Genomic DNA, 10,634 nt, shown 5'->3' on the forward strand with positions numbered 1-10,634 from the left:
AGAGAGAGAGAGAGAGAGAGAGAGAGAGAGAGAGAGAGAGAGAGAGAGAGAGAGAGAACGAACCTCAGGCAAAATGAAGCTGAGCTGCAAAGAAGTTTCAAGACCAGATCGGCTGTGTGAAGCCAGCTGAGCGTTCTAGAAGAGATTTAAACTAGCCTCATGAGGCACCTGGAAAGAACTGTCTCCAACCTGTCACACTACTTGCAGGCTGTGCAGTGTGCTCCAGGTTCCCCAGCTTTTGTGAGTTGTCACCCATGTTGGGCTATGCCCTGGTGATAAGCTTGTCTTCTGCCCCTGTCAGTAACACCCAGATTCCTGTAAGTAACTCTAATAAAACTCATTGGTTCACCAATTGGACTTTGGTGGTATTTATACTTTAGTCTGCTGTGGTTTGTATATCTGCGGTGAGAAGACGTATGTGTACATCTTAGCAGGAAAAGTTTTGTCACACAATGCTGTCAAGTTTCTGTAATAAAAATAAATGTCTGTATTGAAGTGAGGTGGCTTGGGATGAGCCACCCATCCCTAACTAAGGAATTGTTACAGACGAGTGACATCAAATTGGTGTCTTTCATTTGTTTATTTTTTCAAGCAGCCACTAAGTTACTGGCCCAGAAAAATCTTATGCCTGACAGACTTGATTACATATTTTAAAACCAGACCTTTCTTTCAGTTGAGAAATATTGTTTAAAGTCAGTGAAATGATAGTAGCATGAATCAAGAAATCTAAGAATTTCTAACCTATGAAACCTCTTGATTCATCCTCAAAATAGGGCAGAGAACAAGAGATTTCTCCATTTTCAAACAGTAGATATTTGCCAAAGACACCTGCTCCTGGACCCCTCCTTATGAAGTCACAGCAGCCCCTACAACTGCAGGTCCGCACTGTCTCTCCATGTGTGGCTACAGTCACCTTTGCTGCTGGAGGTGCCGAGGGTCGAAGGAAGAGAAACTGAAATACACACTAACTACCACCTGCAACTAAAGTATGTTTTCATAGTTGTAAAACTGCAGATTTTCATGATGAACTCCCAAGTACGGGCAATTCAGAGTAAATCACTATGATATCAAACAAGCATTCAGCACAGCCCAGTGATAGCTACATTAGTGCTCACAGCCCTTTATATTCATTCAGCTTTGGCTTCCCTACCTGAGCTCTCACCATATAAAAAAATTAGGTGGGAGCTTCACTCTAAGCCAGGCGTCACCACAATTGCAAAGAGGCGGCTTTAAGAACGCCGATTTCACTGTGGGGTGATAACTGACTGATAGGTATCAAAAGATAGAGACCAGACGGACGGAGGGGGATAAAAAGCAACCTGTTTCTTATTAGTTTAAGGAGAAAAATGGTTACTACATAGAAAAGAAATCAGGCGTGCATTAAGATAATTAATACTGTAATAAAAGACAGATGGACATCATGTGACTCCAAATGTGGCACTTGGCTAATGGCCATCATTGCCAATGAGATTTCCTGCTAGAAATGCAGAACCTAAATGAAATTATGCACCCTACTCATCTAAAGTGCAGAATGTTCTTTTTTCAACTTTGTTTTTTTCTTTGTAATTATTTATGTGTATGTATGTAATGCTATTTTACAATATTCATCCTCCCAAATTACCCTTTCTGCTTCCTTTTTTCTTCCTCTGTCCCCTTTCCTCCCCCCCAACCAGTTTCCATCTGACACTAACATTTTGTTTTGTTTGGTGTAGGTAGCTGCATTACCGCAGGTTCATGATATAAAAAGAACAAAAGATTATGTTCTTCAAAAACATCTCACAAAGATGAAGAAAGGCTCTGATAGTGTTTCAGATTAAAGGAACACAGAGACATAGTGATGAAAGTCGGCCCCTGATCCTGGTACTTGAAGAGAAAAATGCAAAAATAAAATAAAATAAAATAAAATAAAATAAAATAAAATAAAATAAAATAAAATAAAATAAAATAAAATGAAGGTCATTGTTGTACTCACTTACAACCCTGGAACACAGACAGGAAATCAGGCACGTGTAAATAAGTATTAGGTTTGTTGATACTAAAACTGTGCTGTTGTTATGTGAGAGACTTGCCTTGCAGTTAGGAAGTACACACTGGATGTTTAGGGTAAAAGTCTAGGATGTTTCCACTTGTTCTCACGTGGTTTAAAAATATCTATATTTTTTGTGTGTCTGATATACACAGGGCACAGAGGAAAAAGCACAACACAGGACAAAATGGTACAATATGCTATCAATGGGTTAACCAGAGTAAAGAGTATGTGAAAATTCTTTGCACCATTCTTAACTTGCATCTTTCTTGTCATTGGAAATTATATCCAAAGACAATAAGTGCAAACTGAGAGTGCTTTGCATGCTATATTTGAGTGCAAGAAGCCAAAAGCTTAACAGAACCGGACAAGAACTACATGATCTTGACAGAAAGTCCACTGTAGTCTAGTGTGGTAGTACTAAATCCTGTAGAGCAGACTGCTGGTCCTCAGCCTGTAGCACAAGCTGTAATGCATAGCCACAAAGCTATGTAAAAGGACTAGTGATATCAAGCCTGAGAAGAGCTATCCTACCAACCATCCTGAAAAGAGACATGATGGCTGGGGCTTGCCACCTGGACGTGAAGTCAGAATCCTTGTGGGCAGGACCACATGACCTCGCAATGGTTCTGTACGGTGATGCTGCGTGCACCTAAAGGTTCCCAAGGTTCTCTGGTACCTATGGAGACAACTATATATTAGCCAAAGGGCTGCACTATGGCTTTCTGCTTCCAGCTGGCTCTTTCCATCCTGGGAAACTACAGTCCCAAAGTCAGACCTAAGGAACAATGGTTTGTTCCTTACTCTCTACATTTGTTTACAGGTTATAGATAAGAAAAGTCTATTGGACTCTAACACAAAGAAAAAGACACATAATGTTAAAAGCTACCTGCAGTGCTTAGCTCATTACACACTCCCTAGGAATTTGGCTTAAGCAACCAGGGGAACTGAGCCCATAGTTTCTTCCCCATCCTCAGGCTCTTCGACCTGGTACTGAAAATAAGCTGCTTCCCTGTCTCTCCCTTTAGAACACTCCTTGAAGACAAGTGCATCACATGCCTCCTGACCCTCCAGCCTCTAGGACAATGTCTGCCCACAGCTGGTTGAGATCCAGGTTGGTTTTGCTAAAGTTATGAATAAACAGATTATTTTAAGTATGTAAGCTTAAGAAGAAAGAGGAAAGAATCAGTGCTCAAAATACCATTTCAGCTTTAAAGAGTGAGAAAATTCACATCACATAAGTTAATACAGATAACAGCCTACAGCTTGCCTACTGTGTGCCAGGCAGGCATTTTCCAACTGGGAATCTCAATTCTTACAGCTCCAATGGCGTCATTCAATGCCATTTGCAGATAGAGTCGCTGCAGTGTCGAGGGTTTTAGAAACATGTATTGGCTTACTCAGCTAAGAAGGGATAGCAGAGAGGTTTCTAGAACTCTGGTGAAGCCCAATTGTCTCTTACTTAGAACAACCCAGCAATTGTCACGGCACCCAAGTACCGAAGTGCAAAAGGTTGGGGACAGGCTCCCTATTTTAAAAGAGTAGAAATGTAGTTAGAGGAAAATGGTAGGATAACACCTTCAGGGGACCTTAGGAAAGCACTCAAATGCTTCTAAAAATGGACACCGATCAGTTAGACATACAACCTTAGGACCCATTATTTCTGGATTTGTTTATTCAACATGAAACAAATAGTGGGATTTGAAATATAGTGCACAGAAGAACGAAACCTTGCTTCCCTGGCGCAGTTTTCACTCTGTCACCACTAAGTAGTTCCTTTCACTCATGTCACTTGCTTTTATCTCTAGTTTCCCCCATGATCTTATTCACGAAAAAAAAAAAAAGAGAGAGAGAAACGAAGAAAGAGATTACCAAAAGAAGCAAGGAAAAAAACAGACACAACTTGACATTGATGAAAGGTGCCAGGCCTTTGTTGTGCCTTTTACCACCAGCCTAATTGGAAGAGCAGGGGACTCTACTTGTTACACATCTCCAGTATTCATTGTATGCTGAGTCTTTGCCAATCACCTATTATGTTCCAGGCATCATAGCACTAATGATGGTAGCACTGTACCCAGCAGGGTCTATTACTCTCAAGACCACACAGCTAATAAAAAAAAGAAAACAAAACCAAAAACTAATAGTGTGCATAGTACCGCTTAACAATTGGCTTAGCAAGTTAGCCTGGAAGTCTGCTGCTCACGCCCTCCTGTCTCCTAGTTCTTCTTCTTCTTCGTAACCTCTGGTTTGCTCTCTTACTCACCTTATTCACCACTCTGGACTGCAGCAAGGTACTCCTCAACTCCTCTCTCCTGCTGCCATGTTTCTCCATTCTCTAGTCCCCCTCCTCTGCCCTGATGCCATGGTTGCCTGGGTGCACATAGCTTGTGGTTGGATAGCTAATGCCGCCCTCTCTCAGCAGGGTTATGTGGCTTTTTGATCGAAACACCCCTGAGCTCCAATGTACCCATCACATCTAATGCTGCCCTCCACCCCCAGCCAACGCCTTTTTTCAGCTTATTGACTTGACCCTTTCTTACTTAGTCGCAAAGATTAAGTTTAAGCAATCTTGTCTGCCTGAGAAGGTGGCACACACACACCCAGCTAACACACACCTAGGTACAATCTTCAATCCATCATTAGGCTTAACTCAAATTAGGACTGAAATACATTTTCCAAAGCTATAGGGAAGGGCTTGAATTCCATTCACTGGAAGGACATTATCATAAGAGTTAAATATTATAACTATGTGATAGTGTTTATGTCAGTCACCACTGTCATGAGACAAGATCATCCTATGCACTTGGGATACAGTTGGCTATTCACATGCTGTAGAAAGTTAGACACATGTGATGGGTCAAGTCACTTCTGCTGTAAAATTAGAGGTTATGATTCTTTTAACTTCTTACCGCTTTTGTGGGATACTTCCCTAATAAATTCCTTTTCTCTTGAGATGATGCAAGCACTAGCTATCAACCCTACACTAACAGCCTAACATTGATCCCTAAAGTACACATGGTGGTTATAACTAGCTCTCACAAGTTGTACTCTGGCCCCTAACCTCCACACATGGATTGTGATACTCACACGTACACACACACACACACACACACACACACACACGAACAAACACACATACACATGGGGTGGGGGGAGATAAGTACCACAGATAGGAGCCATCAGAACCAGCCCTGGAGGTGAGCATGATGTGGTAACCTTCCCCTAAGAACTTCACTTTGATCCCTAGAGCCCACATGCTGGATTATAACAAGCTCTGAGGAGTCATCCTCTGACCACACATGCATTGTCTGTCTGTCTCACACATGCATTGTGAGACTCACATTGAAGCAGGAAATTAACCTAATGGAAAGGGAGCATTAAGAAGCAATCTCCAGACAGAAAGGGAAAGATGAGAAAGCAAGACCCAATCCAGTGCCAATAGGAATAAATGACAGTCTAGCAGAAGAGGCACATCATCTCCAGAACCCATTCTGGTGAACTCTGAGTATCTTTCTCTATTGTTCCCTCTTTTGATTTTCATTGGACCTAGAACTTGCTCCATTAGCTAGACTTGCTAGCCAGAAAATTTTAGTATAGGAGGCACATAAAGTTTCATGCCTGGTCTTAGGTGGGATACCTATGCCACAAGCCCTTTACCCACTGAGCCACAAGCCCCTTTACTTTCCAGCCTCCAAGTGATATAATCTCCCAGGATTGCATCCTGGCATGCAGGATTGATTGTATGCCATGACACACATAGCGACAGTATCACCAGGAAGTATATAGTTATACTTATTTCTAATTCATACTTGGTTTTCACGCTATGCTATTTGGTGCTTGTATTTTATGAACTTTTAGAAGACCAGCAAAGACTTACAGGAAGTGATATCTACAAACAGAATCTCTGTTCCCAAGACACTATTGGAAAAGCTGAACCACTGAAGGCAGAAAGGACAGGGTGAGCTCAGAATAGCATCACGTAAACAGTGGGAATGACGAGCCCGTGAACAGAATGTAAACAGGTGTGACATAAATATTTCCTCTGAACTGAACCAGTCTCTCTTGGAGGCATGGTAGGGGCTCTTAAGAGTAAGAAACAAAACAAAAAACAGAACAAACATAAACAAACAAAAACTATGGGAAACTCAGAAACTTATAAAATTCACAATTCTCCCTCTATAAGGTTATGTAAACGGCAATTGCCATAGGAAAGGGCTCTTTCATGAAGATGCCTGCTACTTGTACAGGAAACCACCAGGATGTAGCTTCTCAGAGTCATCACTCGTACTGGGGTGGGCTTTTTGGTGACATAGCTGTGTATGAGTCACCATGGTTTTGTATGTGACCTCTCACCCTTATCCCTGTACGTGAGTGCAATAAACTCATTGGTTCATCAAGCACGACTTGGATGGAATCAGCTGTGTGTTTTCTCATTGCAGTTTTGGCTAGGATAAATAGATACTTATTTATGTCTCCCAAGGATGAGACACAACAAAGATGTCAAAAAAATACAACTCGAGGAAACGTGTTCAGGTATGAATTAGCCCTTCACTAACTCCCCCTCTCTGCTTCACTCCGTTCACTCTTCACTTGCCACCCAGCAGGAGCCATAGCCTGATTGGCAGAGCTAAGCAACGTCAATGCAGGATGCTTAGCTATGTGGACTGCTGTGCGGTGAGCTTTAAAGGCTGAGAAACAGTTTCCTGAGGAGATGCAAGATGTCAGCCTCCCAGTAGGAAGAGTGATGTGGAGATCACCAGCTTCAAGCGATCATAGTGAGGAGAGGAGGAATGAACAAAAGAAAGGAGGAAGGGAGGAAGACAAGACGAAGAGCATGAAGGTGTGGATAGGGGTATGGGCAGCACTCAGAGAAAAGAGCAAGTCTCTTTCTTGACCGGAAGGAGGGAATTATGGGTATGGAAATTCAGATGTAGGAAATGATGTATCAGTGAGCTGCAACAAGTACCAGTGAGGATACAACTGTGGCAAGAGTTAATTCACCAAGAGGAGATCATGTTGGGGCAGGGTCCAGGATGAAGGCTTGAAGGAGTTAAGTATGCTCTGATTGTGCAATGTCCGCATCAGATCATGTGTTTGAACACTTGGTCACTAACTAGTGCTATTTTGGGAAGTTGTGGGACCTTTTGGCCACAAAGTCTTGATTTAGATTCTCTAGGAGTGAGGGTTGTGGGCTACAAACCTCTCAAGTTCCTGCTCCAATTCTCTGTTTCCTGACTGCCTCTACGATATAACCATCCACTTCACATCCTACGGCTGCAGCCATAAGCAGTTCCCACCACCATACCTTCACCACCCTGGTAGATTGTATGCCCTGAACTACGTGCCAAACTTGGTCCTTCCTCTCTTAAGATGTTATTCCATCACCTCAACAAGAAAAAACATCACACAGGACACAAGGATATTTCTACTATAAAACGTGGATGGCCTGGTGCTATTAAAGGTCTGGGAGAAGAATTAATGCCTTCCACGTGGGATTCAATGATTAGCAGCCCCGTGCTATGTGGTGCACCTGCCCATCACTGCTGCCAGATGTTCAAGCCTGAGTCATTAACAGTGAGGAGGAGCAGCTGACAATGCTCCCAAGCTGGCCATCACCTAGCAGGCCTCCTGTTTCCTAGGCAGTATCTCCTGTTGCTGTACTAGGTTCCAACAGAATTATAACTGTTCTTCGTAGCCAGTGCATGAACTACAGCCTCCTCTCTACTGCCTTGTCTTACTACCCAACAGCTTCAGAACATAGACATTTGCCTTTCCCCACAGAGACTCTGATCAGCTTTTGATTGATTCCCTGCTAATTTTCACCCTGGCTCCTTCCTGCTATCATCTCAAGACATTAACAGCTATGGCACACATTATTTTTAAATGCCAGTGTTCTCTTTTATACCATCCAGGCCATTCATGAAAACATTAAGCATCGTAAGACTCAAGGTGAGAGCCATTCTTGAACAGTGAAGCTGGTCCCCATCAGTCTTCATAGCCCCTTGACTTGCTACTTAGAGAAGAACTTGTCAAGAAGCAGTATCCGGTTGTATTCCTATTGCTCACTTTCAGTTGAGGTTGTTTATATGTTTTCTGTTATCAACAACTCAAACGTGGTTCCTTTTAAAACTCCATGTTTTCTACGTTCCTAGTACAATAATGTAAAATCGAGTCATGGATCTTAACTTCCTCCTTTTATCTTAATCAGGATAACAATGCTAGACCCCTGCCCTGCTCCCATTCTCAACAGTGCAAAATCCTGAACAAAAGCTCTGTGAAAACATGTTAAAAAGGAAACAGTACTTTTCAAAGACAAAAGTGTCTGCCAGGCCCAGCTCTCCTGTCTTCATTTCTGTGTCTACTTTCATTGCTGAAAACAGGTAGCATGGGTACAGTTTCCCATTCCTCCCCAGTGTTCATGATGTCTCCGAGGCTCCTGTTTGGATTGAGGCAGGAGCTTCCATAGCCCATGCTGGCCTGGACCCTGCTAGGTAGATGACCCTGAACTCCTAATTCTCCTGCCTTCATTTCTCAAGTTCTGGACTTACAGTTCTCAACCATTAGTCTTGCCAGTTGTATTTAAATATCTTATAGTAAAGAAAACTAAAACATTATTGGTTACAAGAGCAAAACGCGCTATCAGAAATACTACACCTATCCCAAGGCCTAAACCCATAGTATATATTCATAAGGAAGCAATTCTCAAATAGTCCTAATGAACACCCCTAGGGATATTATAAGGGCGACCCATCTTCCCAAAGCATCTTACTTTAAGTTGGTCAAAAATCACTGTGCCCGTTTTATTTCAGAAAGATTAAAATTTTGTCCCAACTGTGTTCTCGATTAAGTGGGGGGTTTTTTTTTTTTTTTTTTTTTTTTTTAGAAAACCTCTTCTAGCTGTGCTATTGATTAATGCTCTAAGAAGGCAGAAATACCAAAAGAGTTTTGAAAGTGAGATGGAGATCATAGCCAGTGGATGAGGAGATTCAAAGCAAAGTAGCTGACCTTTTAAAAACAAAACAAAAAACAAAAACAAAAAAAAACAGAAACAATTGATGCCTTTAAATAACTTTTCATTAATATAACTATTAAAGTAAAATGAATTGAACACATTTTGTATACAGCTGGGATATCCTAGTGATACAGACCATATAAGATTTGCTTTCTAAGTCATCTGAGACAAAACGATTCACTTATCTGTAATAAGTACTATATAAGTCCTTCACTGGCTAAAAACGATCTTGGCTTCTCTCCTTATAATGGAAAAAGGAGTCTAAAATACTAAGAAGAAAAGAAATGGGAGGTAACCCCTGTAAATTTCCGTCCTTTAAATACGGTTTAATAACAGTAAAATGAATGTGATTTAGAATATAACATGAAACTCATCTGAACATATTATGCCCCCCAAAAGCAGTAGTGCATATCCCTCTTCCTCTTTTAATAAGTAAAATGCAAAAAGATTTTTTGAAATGAAACCATGACTATCTACAAGCACGAAAGCCCGGCTGAGGACAGAGAAAGGCAAAACACGGCACTTCCACGTGGAAAAGAACAAACCCAAACAAGCTAACCTGGGCAGAAAGAAAGGCGCATAGCTGCTCCGCTCGCACATCTGCTTCTGGTGGTGACTGCGCTGGAATCGCACTTGGCTTCCAAGTCAGGGACCAGAGGGAAAGTACCGCCCCCTTCTGCTAGCACCGTGTTCGGCTCAGCGCCACCACTGGAGGAAAAAAAAAATCCATGCAATGAAGTGTTAACAGTAAAACAGAAAAATCCTCATCTGAGTTTTTCTTGAGAGGAAGGAATGCACACGCTGCAAGGGTTCCCTCTGGGAGTCGTACTACCTTCCAATGCCCACCACTGCCAATCGCAGCACTAAGCCAGCCTGCTGCAGCCCAGAGGGGAACGCTTTGCTGACAGAACTAGCGCCTGCCACAGACGCTGGAGAAGACCGACTGGGTGCTGTTGACTATCATCCGGTTCCCCACCCCCACCGGAGGGCAAGAACCCCTGCCCAGCCCCCTCTCTGTGCATCTTGCTCTCGCTAAAGGGTGGTGGGATGAGTTACAGACAAACCCCACACTGTCCCAGCCCTTGGCAAAACAGATGCTGTCGGTTGATATACACGCAGAATATGCAGATATTCAGGCCAAAGACTCCCCGTGAGTACGAAAGATTCTGGACAGACACTGAGGCCCTCATGCGGAGCCTGTAATCCGTTTTCAGTGAACTAACTTGGGGCTCACTTTCTCAAGAGTTTTCCTGATTTTTATTCTGTCTGTCCCATAACTCAAATAATGGTCATAATATATCCTCTTGTGTGTATATACACTATCACTTTCATTTCACATGCAGGAATAATAAAGAGTCCAAGATGGCTTATACAAGGCCAACGAAAAGATTAATAAGCCACTTAAGTCTACAGATGACTTGCTGGTCCCCCACCCTCACCCCCATCTCCGTGGGGACAGCCTGCCAGCAAGTGAGTTTGAACTTCGTTTTTTCGTTTTTTTTTTGTTGTTGTTGTTGTTTTTTGTTTTTTTTTGGTTTTTTTTTGCCTCAGTAGCATTAACAAAATCAGTAGACATGTACACTGTATTGCTATAGA

At 42.3% G+C, this 10,634-nt stretch overlaps 1 protein-coding gene across 2 annotated transcripts in view; it reads right to left on the reverse strand.

Moving 5' to 3' along the window:
- The window catches only part of Csgalnact1 (chondroitin sulfate N-acetylgalactosaminyltransferase 1), a 170,273-nt gene extending 160,356 nt beyond the window's left edge, over nucleotides 1-9,917 (reverse strand). The window contains exons 1-2 of one of the 2 annotated variants that reach the window (XM_028789067.1): nucleotides 9,871-9,917; nucleotides 9,598-9,746 (exon numbers count right to left, since the gene is read on the reverse strand). The gene's annotated coding sequence lies outside the window, so the exon portion shown is untranslated. Of the gene's footprint in view, nucleotides 1-9,597; nucleotides 9,747-9,870 lie in introns of those variants that run through there. The other variant, XM_028789068.1, reaches the window with a different exon arrangement.
- Between the last annotated feature and the right edge of the window lie 717 nt (nucleotides 9,918-10,634).

Source organism: Grammomys surdaster, unplaced genomic scaffold, assembly GCF_004785775.1.
Source record: "Grammomys surdaster isolate TR1022 unplaced genomic scaffold, NIH_TR_1.0 125780, whole genome shotgun sequence".
NCBI classification, from domain to species: Eukaryota; Metazoa; Chordata; class Mammalia; order Rodentia; family Muridae; genus Grammomys; species Grammomys surdaster.